Source organism: Podarcis gaigeae (genome assembly GCF_964106915.1).
Source record: "Podarcis gaigeae genome assembly, chromosome: 8".
Lineage (NCBI taxonomy): Eukaryota > Metazoa > Chordata > Lepidosauria > Squamata > Lacertidae > Podarcis > Podarcis gaigeae.
The window spans coordinates 54,595,212-54,612,106 of NC_139684.1; positions in this window are offsets into that span (position 1 = coordinate 54,595,212).

Genomic DNA, 16,895 nt, shown 5'->3' on the forward strand with positions numbered 1-16,895 from the left:
TCCTCTTCTTCTTCTTCTTCTCACTTTTTCATGCAGAGTCAAAAATACCCATCATTGTTGAGGATACGCTAACCAGAAATGGCTCCACATTGGGGGAAGCAGGGAAGAAGAGAGTGCTGCTGACTGAGGACTCCTCCACCACCTTCACCACCTCCTTTGTCACCACTCCTGGGAGTTGGAGAAGGCAGGCAGGCTGTGGGGGGAAGAGTCTTGCACTGGGTCTGAGGGAGGGAGATAGGAAGGTCGGCTGGCTGGCCAGTGGAGTAGCAGCAGAAGTAGTGGGAAGAGGAGAAGGAGCGGGGAGTGAGGCAATAGGAATGCCACAGCAACCATCCCTGCAGTGGGAGGCTGGCACTCTTCCCCTGCCAGCCATCCTGCCAGCCATGCCAAATAAAGCAAGAAGAATGAGTCAGGCCTGAAGAGAAGGCAGCAGCTGGAGGAGATCCTGGGCAGGCCCTTAGGGTGGTTGAGTAGTGGGGAAGGGTGCAGGCAGGCCTGGTGGGCAGGGGACAAGGAGATTATGGGGTACTGGAGTTAGCCGGGGAGGGTTGCCTGTATCATGAAAAACTTTTATACAAAATCTTAGCATGCAAAAGTATGTTGGAGGGTATGAATAATGCCCCACATTTTCCCTATCTTATCCTTCAGGCTGACAGCCCATGCATGCTTACACAAAATGTCAGTCACCATTAAAAAGAACTTTTTGTCATTATTGTACTTTGGGCAGACATATCAATTTTCCACTGTGAGTCTAAGTCAGATGCCCCAGTTTTATTCCTTGAGAATCTCACCTTGGTGGGTCTGTGCCCCATCTAAGCAGCCCAATCAGTTCCTCCCTTCACCAATTTATTTACTTAGTTTATTCATTTACGGTATTTCATAAATGCACTGCTGGGTTGTAAAAACCACCACCACCACCTCAAAGCAGTTTACAAAAAGGAAAAAAAAATTGAGAAAGATTAACAACCACACTATAAAAAATTACCTCATCTTTCTAAGCATCTGGGTAGGTGCCAAGTTTTTAGCAGGTGCTGAAAAGCACGCCTGAAGGCACCTGATTGGTCTTAATCAGCAGAGATTTCCAAAGTCTAGGCGCTGTCACACTAAAAGAGCTCTTACAGATAGGGTTTAAATGCAAATAGTAACACCTTGAACCTGGACCAGTATCAGATTGACAGCCAGTGCAGATCTCTGAGTACAGGTTTCTATGCTGACAACACTCCTGCAAGCAACCATGCTGCAGCATTCTGCACTAACTGCAGCTTCCAGATCAAGTGCAAGCGAAGCCCCACACAGAGCACATTTTAGTCTTGAAGTAAGCAATGCATGAACTACTGTGGCAAGCCTTTCCCAGTCCAGGTTTACCCCCAAAAAATGAAACAATGAATAACAACAATTTAAACCATTCAAAATATTAAAATCAGCAATAAACAAAGCAGATAAAAACACGCATCAATGTTTTAAATATCCAGGTAGGCTTGTCTAAGCAAAATAGTAGAGTGAAAATAGTACAGTGAAGGTGCCTGCCTGATATCAAGAGGCAAGGAGTTCCAGTGTGAGTGCTGGCACACTAAAAGATTGTTTTATTACAGAAGAGGAGCAGGTATTATTTGGCACCTGTAACAGGACCAGTTCTGCAGATAAAAGCTTCCGTGTTACGTTTCTGTTGATGCACCCACGTGTCCATTTTCTGTATGAAACACACTTATGAAATGAAGTGTTGTAATACAAAAATAATGCGTGTACATCATAGGAGAGTGAACAAATGAGAAATGTTTTAATTAATTCCTGTGGGCATGTCGGAGTTCATTCGGTTGAGACACTAAGAACAATCTATCAACAGGGTGTCAAACTGTCTTTTCTTTGATGTCTGAGAAGGATAAGTTTATACCAATGGTAAAGTCTAGACAGCAAGGCTACATAGATGGCTTTATGATGGACCATTAGCTCCTTCATTAGCTTTAGCACAAGGCTTTTTTTGTTGATTTTGCTGCAAAAAACTAATTGGGCTACCCCTCTGGAAGTCCATTAGCTTTGAAAGGGAACACGCAGGCAGGTAACTGATTTGTAAGTGTCTGTTGATGGCTGAGATCTGCAGGCATATTGTACACTGGGATATGCTGTACCTCAAAAAACATATATAGCTCCTCGGCGAAATTGAAGGAAGACTAGTGCAAAATAAATCCAATGCAGCAGAATGAAAAATACTGGGTCAAAGTTCAAATGAATGTTGGAACAGGTTGAGGCACATTCATACATCCCTGCCTGCACTCATCCCACCTATGAGAATTTCTCTAGAATTTTCTCTCCCTTTTGATAATTTCTGAACGCATTGTCCACTCATTAATTGGAGAAGGATGGTCAAGGAAATGCAGGACTAATCAAGTCTGACAACTTCCTGAGGAACCTTGCCTGAAAGACCATTGGCTGCCCACCACCCCACAGTCCACAACTCCTTGACTACCCCTTGGTCAGACTCTTCCCTTAAAGACTGCTGGTGGGACACTGTGGCTAAATGGGGGAACTAGGACGTCCTAGGTTTAAGCCTTCCCCTCAGTTCTGAGATCACTAGGCGGCTTACAGGAAGCAAGCCACTATCTCAGACTCTGCCAGCTGCTGTAAGGATTAGCACCACGATTGTGCATGGAATGTATCAGTCAGCCTCAAAACATGCCATTAAAATGTGCTGCATTGTTCTGCACACTCCTCCAAGCAGTGAGAAACCCAGTGGTGCAATGCATATTCAGGTTCTGGTTTCCTTGGAATGCAGTTCCTGGAGACAGAGGGTCCTGCAAAGGTTGAAGGCCTTATATGGACAAGACCACCAATGGCTGTATTACCTCCACTCTCAGAGGCATCACATCTCTGAATACTTGTTCCCTGTGGACTAGAGAGGGAGAAGGTGGCAGGGCCTTTGGTCTGACCCAACAGGGCTCTTTCTGGTGGTGGATTGAGCAATGGCGTTCCTCACCTTCATTTATCTGTGGTTCTCGGGCTGAAGCCCCATAAATGGAGCCACTCCCCCATCAGCTGCCTCTACAATAAAAGCCTGCTATAGCCATTGCTCAGAGCCCAACCCACACATTTCCCATATTCTGGAAAGCTTTTATTCCTTTTCCCTTTTGCAGTGAACTGCCCATGTGCTGAGAGAGTCTATGAATGTGCATTGTCCTGAAGGTACAGCTCATCCGTAAGAAAGGTTCATGATGCTCCCCTGGTAAAAATTAGGATTATCACGAGCACCTCCCTGCCACCATTATTGCTAGATATTTTAAAACTACAGCTATGCAGCGTTGCAAATCAATTTTATATTCCAATCCCTGTCAATCATTGACCTTAATTGTAGACTACCGGATGCTGAGGCAGCATGCAATAGCAATAGCCTTTTTCCTACTGCTGCATCATGTTAATCTTGTAGTCTACTAAGACCTCTTGATCCTTTTCACGTGTACTACTGGCAAGCCATGTGTTCCCATCTTATATTTGTGCAGCTGGTTCTTCCTGCATAAGTGTAGAACCTATGGTCACATAAAGCATCCTCAATAAACACACGAGATGTAACCGGCTGTGTTCTTGGATAAATAAGGTATACTATTCATTGTATCAAATTGTAAATTTCAACAGAAGTAACTCAAAGTTCAACAAATGAACAAAGCAGAAGACCCAGTGGATCAGATCATTCTCTAGTCAGTTCATGCATAAGGTCCATCTGTGTAATGGTGTCTATTCCACCTGTCTGTTCATAAAGTCCAAACAATCCACATGAAAGGTTGTTACAGTTCCACAAAATCCTTTCACAAAGTCTAGACAAGAATATTGCTCTTGTTTCACCGTCCTGGGCTTCATCAGTAGTTAAAGCACTAAGTAATGCAAATAATACAATATCATGATCTCACACATTTTACAGCAAAAATAATATCAAATAATAAATAACTGTACATACCATATGTGATATGACAAGACAGTAGATCTTATGGCATAGTAGTAGCTGTGGTAAGCAGCAACTGTTACAAAGTAGGGCTATATGGACAAGCACAATATTGATTGGGTTACAGGTGTTGGCAATCCACAGATACAGAATATCTTTCTTAAAGTGACCCATTTGGCACAGCAAAAATAAATAAAACAAACTTAATCCATGTTCAGATAATATACATGTACACATTAATACAAACTCATACATTAATGTAAACACTTTTTGGATCTAAAATAATAGCAATCCACAGATGCACAATTAAGTACTTAAAATAATCCACTTGGCCCACAGAGGTGAAACAAACTTAGTCCATGCTCAGGTGTTCTACATGTAAACATTAGTACAAATTCACAAAAAAACAAGCATAATCAATTTCAGTATTCGGACTTGAGGGATGTAAGGAATTGAATAAGAAAATAAACCTGCATAAGGATTTTTTTTAGCTCGTTCTACAGGACCTGAATGGGACGCGGGTGGCGCTGTGGGTTAAAGCCTCAGCGCCTAGGGCTTGCCGAACGAAAGGTCGGTGGTTCGAATCCCCGTGGCGGGGTGCGCTCCCGTTGCTCAGTCCCAGCGCCTGCCAACCTAGCAGTTCGAAAGCACCCTCAGGTGCAAGTAGATAAATAGGGACCGCTTACTGGCGGGAAGGTAAACGGCGTTTCCGTGTGCAGCTCTGGCTCACCAGATGCAGCTTTGTCATGCTGGCCATGTGACCCGGAAGTGTCTTCGGACAGCGCTGGCCCCTGGCCTCTTAAGTGAGATGGGCGCACAACCCCAGAGTCTGTCAAGACTGGCCCTTACGGGCAGGGGTACCTTTACCTTTACAGGACCTGAATACGTCCAAATTACAAAAAATGTCAAGTCCTCATCGGAATGAGATGCTTCAATAAAATGTTGTACTAAAGAAACCTCTATTACATTGTTCCTGAACCTAGATCGATGTTCCGATATTCTTACTTTGATAGGTGTGAGAGTATGACCTGCATACAACAATCCACAGGACATCTAATCATGTAAATTACACATGCTGTAGCACAGGGGTCGGCAACCTGCGGCTCCGGAGCCGCATGCGGCTCTTTAACGCCGCGGCTCCGGGGTGGAGGCGAGGGGAGGAGGCGCATTTTCCTTTGTTCCCGTGCAGTCGCTGTCATCTGTGAGGCGGCGGCGGAGAGCAGAAGGCAGCGCCACTCTCCTCGCGAGTTGGGCGCAGGGCAGCGGCAGCAGGAAGGCTCCCCAAGGGCCGAGCGGCACGCGCCCGCCTTCCCCGTGAGCCATTGTTTTTAGTGCGCCTCCTTTCACTCATTGTTGCCCCGCGCGGTGAAGCGACCCCGGGTCGGGAGCCGCCAGGATCTCTGGAGCGAGTCCTCTTTCGGGGGTTGTGGGGGCTCCCAGCAGCAGCAGCTCCCGGCGGGAGCTCCTGCAGGGTGCGCAAGGCTTGCAGACACTCGCCCGAAGCACGGGGAGCCCTCCGGAGGGCTCCCTGTGCTTCGGGCAACAGGCTGCCGCCCCAAGCCTCGCGCGCCCGACGGGAGCTCCTGCCGGGCGCGCAAGGCATGCAGACACTCGCCCGAAGCACGGGGAGCCCTCCGGAGGGCTCCCTGTGCTTCGGGCAACAGGCTGCCGCCCCAAGCCTCGCGCGCCCGACGGGAGCTCCTGCCGGGCGCGCAAGGCTTGCAGACACTCGCCCGAAGCACGGGGAGCCCTCCGGAGGGCTCCCTGTGCTTCGGGCAACAGGCTGCCGCCCCAAGCCTCGCGCGCCCGACGGGAGCTCCTGCCCGGCGCGCAAGGCTTGCAGACACTCGCCCGAAGCACGGGGAGCCCTCCAGAGGGCTCCCTGTGCTTCGGGCAACAGGCTGCCGCCCCAAGCCTCGCGCGCCCGACGGGAGCTCCTGCCGGGCGCGCAAGGCTTGCAGACACTCGCCCGAAGCACGGGGAGCCCTCCGGAGGGCTCCCTGTGCTTCCGGCGGCAGGCTGCCGCCCCAAGCCTCGCGCGCCCGACGGGAGCTCCTGCCGGGCGCGCAAGGCTTGCAGACACTCGCCCGAAGCACGGGGAGCCCTCCGGAGGGCTCCCTGTGCTTCGGGCAACAGGCTGCCGCCCCAAGCCTTGCGCGCCCGACGGGAGCTCCTGCCGGGCACGCAAGGCTTGCAGACACTCGCCTGAAGCACGGGGAGCCCTCCGGAGGGCTCCCTGTGCTTCGGGCAACAGGCTGCCGCCCCAAGCCTCGCGCGCCTGGCGGGAGCTCCCGCCAGGCGCGCAAGGCTTGCGGACACTCGCTGGGGCTGCAGGCTGCTGCCCGCAAGCCTTGTGAGCCTGTGGGAACTCCCGCCGGGCTTGCAAGGCTTGCAGATAGCTTCCTGAAGCCTGGAGAGCGAGAGGGGTCGGTGCGCACCGATGCCTCTCGCTCTCCAGGCTTCAGCGAAAGCCTGCATTCGCACCATAGGACGCACACAGATTTCCCCTTCATTTTTGGAGGGGAAAAGTGCGTCCTATGGAGCGAAAAATACGGTATATAGCATGTCTTTGTTGCTGGCTGATTTGCTGCTATTGCTTTGCAATTTGCAGCTACTGTTTTGAAGGGGAGTGAAGAACACACACTCAAAAAAAGGTAACTTGTTAATATAACGTTTATTTCTATGAGGAGGAGTAATTCTGAGGGGTCAAACAAAAAATAATTAAAAAGTGTCAAAAAAGTTATTTTTATAATGACGAGGATAACATTGGACTAAGAAACAATGTATGCAGTGTTATATTTGTTTTAAATGTCGCAATGGTTTTGCGGCTCCCAGTTGTTGTTTTTTCTTCGGAAACGGGTCCAAGTGGCTCTTTTTGTCTTAAAGGTTGCAGACCCCTGCTGTAGCACATGTGGCAAATGCCTGTAAAATGAACTTAAAATCTTCTTTGTTGTTAAACTCTTTTACCTGCAGAGCATATTTGCAGGAGGTACAATGCCCACATTTAAAGAAACCACGTGGAGGACCAGACAACGTACGTTTTATGGGTGTTGATTTTAAATCCGTATGCACCAATATTTCCTTTAGTGACTTGGTGCGTCGTTTGGCAAAAAGAGGGGTATTATCACACCCAGGGATGTCCTTAAGAATATGCCAATGACATCTGATAATTTTCTCCATTTCGAAAGTCATATGGTTATATTCTAGGGAAGCGTAAATACGCGAAGATCTAGTGTTAACATGCGAACCAGATGTCAGAAGGGTCGACCTCTCTCTTAATTGTGTTTTTTGAATGGCAGTTGTTATTACAGAGTTTGGATAACCTCATTGTAATAAGGATGCAGAAAGCAGATTTGAATGTGGGTCCGATGAATTGCGTTTTAATCTTAGAAACTGACCTAAAGGAAGGTTATCATGGAGATGTTTGGGATGATTAGATCTATAATGCAACAAGGAATTTCTATCTGTGCTTTTCTTATAAGGACGCACTTTAATTCTGGAAGCATCCACAAAAAATTATACATCAAGAAAAGGTAAATGATGTGGACTAGATGCACCTTCACAGAAATTTGTAACTGAGTCTCCGGTGCTAAAAACTGTGGTTGTCCCTTCTTCACTGTCTTTTCCTTGTAGATCCATCATTCAACTCTGGGTTGCTGCTGTTCCACTTTTGAGCTGGAAGTGGAGAAGTAGCTGTTTGTAGACTTCCAAGTGGGCAGTCCCTCTTTCCCCAGCCCCAAATGTTGGAGAGTGGCAGTGATTTTCATTGAGGCAATGGCATGGGCAGGGTAAGCTAAGCGTCAAGTACTTCTCTCCTGATCATGATTGGCTCTTTTCACTGCACTTTTCTTCCTCTCAATCCTCCCTACTCCCCCCTTTCTCTTCTTTCACTTTTCCCACTTCTTTCCAGTTCCCTTCCCTCTCCTCTGGGTTCACACTTTCCCATCTCCTCCAACCAACACTACTACAAGGGTGCTTCCTCTCCTCTCCCACCTCCCTGAGAAGGAGGAGCAATGATATGTGTGGAGTAATGGTGAGTGTGCTAGACCATGACCTGGGAGACCAGGGTTCAAATCCCCACTCCGACTGACCTTCAGCCAGTCACCATTGCTTAAGCCTAGCCTACCTCACAGGATTGTTGTGAAGATGAAATGGGCAAGAGGAGAACCATGTACACCACCTTGAGATCCTTGGAAGATTTTTATTTTTATTTTTACTACAATGTATCAGTACAACAGTGAGATTGCTACACGCACAGAGATAAAGCCCTACCCACTATAGAAGAATGGCTGATAAAGTTATTGGATCTGGCTGAGAGCGCAAAGTTAACATATTTAATTAGAAAAAACATCATTACTGACATTCGTTAAGGATTGGAAATTTCTTATGAAAGAGAAAATGAACTTGTAATATCATGATTTGAAGACTGCAAAAATACTGGTTTATGGAAGATAGCATGCCTTGATTTTAAGGAATGAATATCATATGTAGCTGGAGGACAGAGAGCCGGAAGTCCTTTTTAAAATATTTTTAAAATAATAGCTTTATTAGTTTTCAATTACAGTCCAATAATAGCCTCATTATAACAATACCAATTTATAATACAATTATTAATACAAATTCTTCAAATACCAAATCAGATAACTTCGATAAAGTAGCCCCCCACATGCTAGGTTTGATGGTTTGATTATTTTCTTTGTATCTGTGTTCCAAAATCTTATTAATTTCAATTACATTCCAATCATAATAACTTCTATTCATGTTGACACATTAAATGATTTATAAAACTACAAGTGAGGAACTCAAACTATATCCTTGTTTTTACTCTGTATGGCAGTTATTCTGTCCATGGTGTTTCTTCCTGTCCTTGTAAAATGTTATGTCTTTCTTTCCCTTGGTTGTTACAGTTATCCGTCATGCCTTGGGCAGAGCTGATAGCCCATTGTTGTTCGAGAAATTTCTCCATTGCTCTGTCCCATCCTTCATTGTTTTGTAACTTTAACAACAGCTGCAAAAGTCACTCTGTCCCAATAAATATTACCTGTTGTCACCATTTTTCCTCTCAACCTAGGAAGAAGAGCAGTCTGTCGAACTGCCGATAACTCAATAAATTGTCAGGAGCTCATCCTACACTCGAGTAGGACCCTGGCAGAAACACATGCCCGACTGGCACATTCTCTCCCTCCTGGTCATTCGTTTGGGAGCTTCAAAAGCTTTCTTCTGCCCGAACATCACAGCAACTGATGCCAACAGACACCGGCACACTTAGGGACCTGCAGACTCTGCGCAGTTAGATAGATAGATAGATAGATAGATAGATTCTTTATTGTCATTACACAAGTGCAACATTGCACAAGTGCAACGAAATTGGATGCCATCCCTTAAAAACAACAAAAGCAACACAACAACAACAACCAAACAAACCACATTCCAGCCACACCCACACCCACACCCATCAAACTCCCAGGTCACACTATCGAGTTACTGCATTTAAGAAGGCCACAGCTCTTGGATAGAAACTATTTTTCAGTCTATTTGTCCTTGACTTGATGTTTCTGTATCTCCTGCCAGAAGGCAGTAGTACAAACAGACTGTGTCCCGGGTGAGATGCATCCTGCAGGATATTGTTTGCTTTCCTAAGACAACGGGAACCGTACAGTTCTTCCAAAGATGGGAGGGGATGACCAATAATCCTTTGGGCTGTGGTTATGACCTTCTGGAGCACCTTCCTCTTCCTAGCTGTACAGCTGGAGAACCAGGCACAAATACAGTATGTGAGAATGCTCTCTATGGAGCCTCGGTAGAAGGACACCAGCAGTCTCTCACTCAGATTGTTCTTCTTTAAAAGTCTGAGGAAATAAATTCTCTGCTGGGCCTTCTTCACCAGAGCAGTGGTATTTGCGCTCCAAGTCATGCCCTGATCGATAGTCACTCCCAAAAACCTGAATTCCGCCACCCTCTCCACCCGTTCCCCGTTGATATACAAGGGCTGAATGTCCGCCTTTTTTTTCCTGTAATCCACCACCAATTCCTTGGTCTTAGTCGTATTAAGAGCCAGATTGTTCTCTCCACACCAAGCACAAAGCTGCTCCACCTCGTCCCGATAGGCGGACTCATCCCCTCCTGAAATGAGCCCCACCACCGTAGTGTCATCAGCAAACTTGATGATTTTGTTGCTGGAATAAATGGCTGTACAATCATACGTATAGAGAGTATAGAGCAGGGGACTCAACACACAACCCTGTGGTGAGCCGGTGTTAAGGCTAAGGGCTGTGGACATATGTGACCCTACTCTAACCCTCTGAGAACGTTCTGACAAAAAGTCCAAAACCCAGAGACAGGTGGAGTTGGAGAGTCCAATCGCCTCTAGCTTGGACACCAGTCTATGGGGGAGGATAGTGTTAAAAGCAGAGCTAAAATCCACAAACAGCAGCCTCACATAACTCCCCGGCTGCTCCAGATGGAACAGAGCAGCATGGAGAGTGGTAGTGATAGCGTCTTCCGTGGATCTATTTGCCCTGTATGCAAACTGGTAGTTGTCAAAAGTTGATGGAAGACAGGAAATAATGTGACGGCGCACCAGTTTCTCAAAACACTTCATGATGATTGGAGTCAGTGCAACTGGTCTGTAGTCGTTCAGACTACTGATTGTGGATTTTTTAGGCAGAGGAACAATAGTTGACGACTTCAGGCAGGGTGGGACAATAGACTGGTGTAAGGACTTGTTGAAGATCTTAGTAAAGACCCTCGCCAGCTGATCCGCACAGCCCTTCAACACCTTTCCCGTGATGCCATCAGGTCCAGCAGCCTTCCTCGGATTCACCATCCTCAATACCTGTCTCACCTCATGCTCCTCTACAGTGAATGAGGGGCCCCTATGGGCTGGTGGCTGTAATACCGGCGTCTCAGGTGGCTCCTTCTCAAAGCGAGCAAAGAAGAAGTTAAGCTCCTCCGCCAGCAAAGGGTCACCGTCGACAGCACCAAGGTTAGGTTTGTAGTTGGTAATATGCTGAATCCCCTGCCACATCTGTCTTGTGTTGTTACTCCTTAAATTATCCTCAATCCTCTGCCTATAGACCAGTTTTGCCCGTCGAATACCCCTCTTCAAGTTTGCTCTTGCCACACTGTAAAGCTGCACCTCGCCCGACCTAAAAGCCCTGTTCCTTTCCCGCAACAGGCACTGGACCTCTCTATTCATCCAGGGTTTCTGATTGGGGTAAAACCGGATGGATTTATTTACTGTGACAGTGTCTGTGCAGTGATTGATATAGCACAGAACTGCCGCCGTGTGCTCCTCCAGGTCTGAACGATCGAAAATGTCCCAATTGGTTCTCTCAAAACAGTCCTGCAGCTGATGGATAGCACCTTCAGGCCAGATTTTAACAGTCCTTGATATTGTGGGAGCCCGTTTCCTGAGTGGGATATATGCTGGTACCAGGAACAGAGACATATGGTCGGACTGGCCCAAATGTGGCAGCTGTAAAGCCCTATAGCCGTGATTTACATTCGAATAAACTTTGTCCAGTGTCTTGTCCCCTCTTGTGGGACATTTCACATGCTGATAGAGCGTTGGGAGCACTTTTTTAAGTTCAACATGATTAAAGTCCCCTGCAATGATGTGCACAGCTTCAGGATGCTTGTCTTGCTGGCTGCTGATAAGGCTCTGCAGGCATCCCAGCGCCAAGTTGGCATTGGCATCTGGTGGCACGTACACACCAGTTAGCATAACAGCTGTAAACTCCCTAGGGAGATAGGCTGGTCTACATTTAACAGCCACATATTCCAAATCCGGTGAACAGTAACTGCCAACGGTCTTAGAATTATTGGACCAGCATTTGTTCACATATACACACAGCCCCCCTCCTCTGGTTTTTCCGAAGTCCATGCCTCGGTCATGACGATGTACCACACAGCCTTCCAACTGAATAGCCGTGTCTGGTATGGACGGTTTAAGCCATGTCTCAATGACAAATAAAACGCAGCAATCTTTTACAAGACTGTTCTTTGCCGCCAGCAGCCTCAATTCATCCATCTTGTTGGCAAGAGATCTCACATTAGCAAGAAATATGCTAGGGAGTGGTGGTTTAGATGGACTCCTCCGCAATCTTACCAGGACGCCGGCCCGACAACCCCGCCTTTGCCTCCTGTCTCTACGCCGCCTTCGCCTCCTCCCTGGCGGCATAGTAATCCATGGAGAACCCGGTGGCCTGGCTACTCCCACAGGAGCGTTATCTAGGCGAAAATAATCAGCTCTCACAGCTTGTTCACACTGTAACCCGACCTTCAGGAGTTCCTGCCTGCTATAAATCTTTCTTGCCCGGCCAAACATACTCAGAACAAGTAAAAATAAAAAACAAAGAACAAGTAAAAATAAAAAACAAAAGGAGAGCACTGAGCCGCAGCGTCTCTGCGCGCCGCCATCATTAAGACAAGTTCACATGACATACCTCAGCAACTCAGCATTTTGGCTACTCTACTTTAATTACTTTATTAATTTGGCTAATCTACTTTATTTTGACTAATCTACTTTATTTTGGCTAATCTACTTTATTTACTTTATTTACATATAAACACACATGGAGCACTGCAATATGGCTCCCTCTCTCTTTAGCATCAGACAGCAAAGAGAAAGAACAAAGGACAATAGTCCGACCTTCATGGAACAAAGTGACACAAACATCCTGCCTCCGTCACTTCCCACTCTGGGGAGTCAAAACATACACCGTCATGTGATAAAGAAAAATCAGATGACTGCAATTATGGAGCAGGAATTCTAACATAAATATCCTCATCAGTTCCTTGGCAGTTCACAGACTCCTTTCATCCTCCCTTCCAACTGAAGATATATGAGCAATTATACTGCCAATTAAATTAAATTCCAAGTCCTCTTAGTGTCATTCAGTTCAATTCATAAATAGTAAAGGATGTGAAAGAATCAGCTCTAAATTTCCATTGTAAATCTTTTGCAAAATAGAGCTTCTCTGCCTTTTTCCTTTTTTTCATACACAGTTCCATTTGATGTTATATTCCATCTTTATAATCCAATTCCTTGCTTGTAGAAATATAATTTGAACTAAGATTCAGAGGAGGGTTGCCAAATCATAAATGTAGTGAAGAAAATTTTAAACAAAGAAACTCCCACTGTCTTTTGCACTGAATGAAGTCTTATCTCAAGTTCAAACCTTAAAGTCCTTGCAGTTAGTTTGTTCCGCAGTTTGTGATCTCATCTCTTCTAGTATGCGTCCAATTAAATTCTAATTAACAGGAGAACATCTGCTTCTTAATGGCAGCATAGAAGGGTTACTGACAGGCAAAGTGCTTTAGCACTCAGCGTCTCCTTGCCTCGTGCAACCCATGCCGGAGTGAGAGCCAGGTACCGAGACAAACTGCAAGTAAAGTCTGTCCGTCCCCATCCCTGGGAGGAATTTGCAAGGATAATTACCCTCAATCATCCTTGTTTTTCCTTAGCCAACGATCTCCTACTGTTGTGGGTGTTGCCTCCATTAAGGCAGAGCAGAACCTGAAGTCTTTTTACTCTTTTCTTTCTGTAGTTTTTCCTGTCTTTCCTTTTTCTCTCCATTTCTCTCTCTTTTTAGGTCTCTTATTTTCTTGACTAAATGGCTGTCTTATCTTAGTATATAATTAGGATTGCCATATTTCCAGAGGTAAGAATCTGGGCAAAAAAAGTTGTTTAGCTTTTTTTGAGTTATCGCCCACTTGCCATCCGCCGTGGCCTCGCCAAACACTTGCTTAAAATTGTAAAAATCCCCCTGGATGGGCATGTAGGCCCCCCAATAGAGGACATGCCCAGGGCTTCCCAGACATATGGCAACCCTAAAAAGATGTAATGGGTATGTATTTCTGTATATCTATGAATAAGTATCAATAAATAAGTTCATAAAAGAGGGGGGAAGAGATCCTTAGAAGATAAAGGTAGTATATAAATGTAATAAATAAATACATGATTTTAAATTTCTTCCTTAAACGGAGACCCCCGTTGTGATTTCTAGTCTCATTACTGATAACTGTAAGCAACTCTGGAAACTATTTTTAGGTGGAAGAGAGCAGTCAAATGTTTCCTTTTTCTGTCTGTAGTATAATCCACAGAATCAAAATCACCGTGGCTTCACAACATGCTAAGGTCCTCGAAGCACTCAGTTGTGTTCACAGGTTGGCAAAAATAAAAATAAACTGGCCTCAGGAAACTGAACAGACATGAGCAATTTCTCTTCTTTAAGGGATGGGTACCCCGCCTAGGACTTGCCGATCGAAAGGTCGGCGATTCGAATCCCTGCGGCGGGGTGCGCTCCCGCTGCTCGGTCCCAGCGCCTGCCAACCTAGCAGTTCGAAAGCACCTCCAGGTGCAAGTAGATAAATAGGGACCGCTTACCAGCGGGAAGGTAAACGGCGTTTCCGTGTGCAGCTCTGGCTCGCCAGAGCAGCAATGTCACGCTGGCCACGTGACCCGGAAGTGTCTCCGGACAGCGCTGGCCCCTGGCCTCTTGAGTGAGATGGGCGCACAACCCCAGAGTCTGTCAAGACTGGCCCGTACGGGCAGGGGTACCTTTACCTTTACCTTTACCCCTTTGAATACAAAAGCATCTGTGCAGATGATGCCAAAGGTCCATCAAGCCCAGCATCCTTCTTCCCACAATGGCAACCAGATGAAGCCTTCAAGCAGGGCCTGATGCCAAACGTGCCTTTCTGTTGTTTGTCTCCTTCAGCATATTCAGAGATAGACTGCCCCTGAACCTGGAGAAGGAAAGACACCTGTCAATTGATTGCTGTATAGAACCTCCAGGTTCAGAACCAGTCTACCTCCGAATTTGTTGGAGCTGGGAAAACCAACAACAAAAAAGGGCTTAATGAATCTCCCTTTCTCTCTCCAAGTACCTCTTGCCTTTCAACACAACCCAGAATTATCTCCTCCTGCCAAAAAAACAACAACAAAAAATCCATCTAGTCCTAGTGGACCCATTAAGTCCAATAGACATGATGAAGTAAGGCTCATTAATTTCAGTGGGTTTTCTCTGAATGCAACCTATAGGATTGCTAGCCATCCCAGCAGCAGAATTCTTTCTCCGTCGAAAAACCTGTGCCTCCTGTCCTTCTGGTCAAAAAGTGAAACAAAAATGAATTCTCTCTCTCTCTCTCTCTCTCTCTCACTCTCTCTCTCTCTCTCTCTCTCTCTCTCACACACACACACACTGCAGCCTAGGGAGGGAAACAGGTATGCATGATGTCTGCACACTTCAAATAGCACATTAAGAATGCATGCTTCTGATTGGTTTCGGTAGGGTGCCTAGAGGTTTGCTTGGCCTCTGTGAGAGAGAAACATTACAAGAAGACCTTTAAACAAAGGCTTTGCTGCACATTTAATTATTTGTTTTAACAAAACTTAAGGGGGAGAGGAAATTTGGAGACAGCCTTCCTTCCCCAGCTGCAAGCCTAGTGATGAACTAGATGGGGTGACCGATGTCCTATAGCAGGGGTTTTCAACCAGTGTGCCGTGGCACTCTGGGGTGCCTTGAATGATGGTCAGGGGTGCTGTGGGCTACACTGGCCTCCATCCCTCTTTTCTTTCCTTCCCTCGCTTCTCTGGTGCCCTCTTGCGTCTCTGTCTCCCAAAGGCTTGCACAGCTATTTATTGCAGCAGCCCTGGCTATAAGCTCTGCAAGCGGACAGTGCCTCTGGGGGGCACCTCTCTTTGGGGCGGGAGGGTGACCGGCAGCTCAGAGATCAGGGATGGCAGCGGTGGCTGCCCAGAGGGAACACTCCGCAAGGGAGAGTGTTCAAAAAAGGGTGAGAGGCTGCCAGCTCTGCAGGCAAGGGGTGACATAACTGGGCTCATGAGCCCCACAAGGGTGCTGCAGAAAGAATGTAATTGGTCAAGGGAGCTGTGGACTCAAAAAGGTTCAAAGCCTCTGTCCTGTGGCCTCAAACACCTTCTTCACAAGGAGAGAAGGTATGGGGAGGGAGTTCTCTGCCATCTTTTATTACAGGCATAAAAAGGATTAACAAAAAACAAGGCTCTGAACAGAAGTTACTTCACCATACCAGGGGTAGCAGAAGAAAAATAATAAATGCCTTTTCAGGCCACTGCCTTCTTGGCTCCAAAAACTCATCCCTAGTCATGCCATACTATAAAAAGCATTCTGGAGACTGGCAGGTTGCATGACCCACTAAGGAAGATAAACAGAATAAGATTGAAAGCGCTAACAATTAATTGCACATTTATTCAAATTCTGATTAATTCAACAAAATAGATGCACTTGATCTAGTCATACTGTATCCGCTTTTCATTTATACTTCCAGTCATTTATACTCCCCCCGCCTCCCCCTTGCCTTTTGCCCCCTTCCCCCAACAATTGCCTGAACAACACACACACACACACTGAACAAACAATGAACTTCAGTGCTCTGTATTGTAATAGCAGAGAGGGAGAATAGGAAACTGTCTGTGGGCTGTATTCCATGCTACCTAAGAGATCATGCCCATCTGACCACTTTGATTGGCAGAACTAGCACTACTACAGATGCCACATAATACCTGCGCCACATCTGTAAACTTGATCATTTAGTGTGGCAACACTTTGGAACCCCCAGAGTGTTGATATCAGGCAGACACCTTCACTGTATTTTTTGTGTGTGTCTGCTGAAGAGTTTCTTATTTAGGCATGCCTATCCAGTGAAATTAATGGGCATGACTCATTTAGGCACAATCATTTCAACCAGTGATTAAGTACTGGGAGTAGCAATAGGTGTGAAAATTTTACTCCTCTGACCTTTATGTTTGCTTTTATGGTGTGTTTCAGTTTGATGCTTTGTTTTGCTGTATTTGTATTTTTTTTAAGTACTGGGAATACTTAGAGCTTCATGCTGATGGCAATGTAGTGTGTGCACTCAGAGGATGACTTCCAAACCATCATAAATATTTTTGCAGAAGCTTATGGAAAGCTTGGTCTAT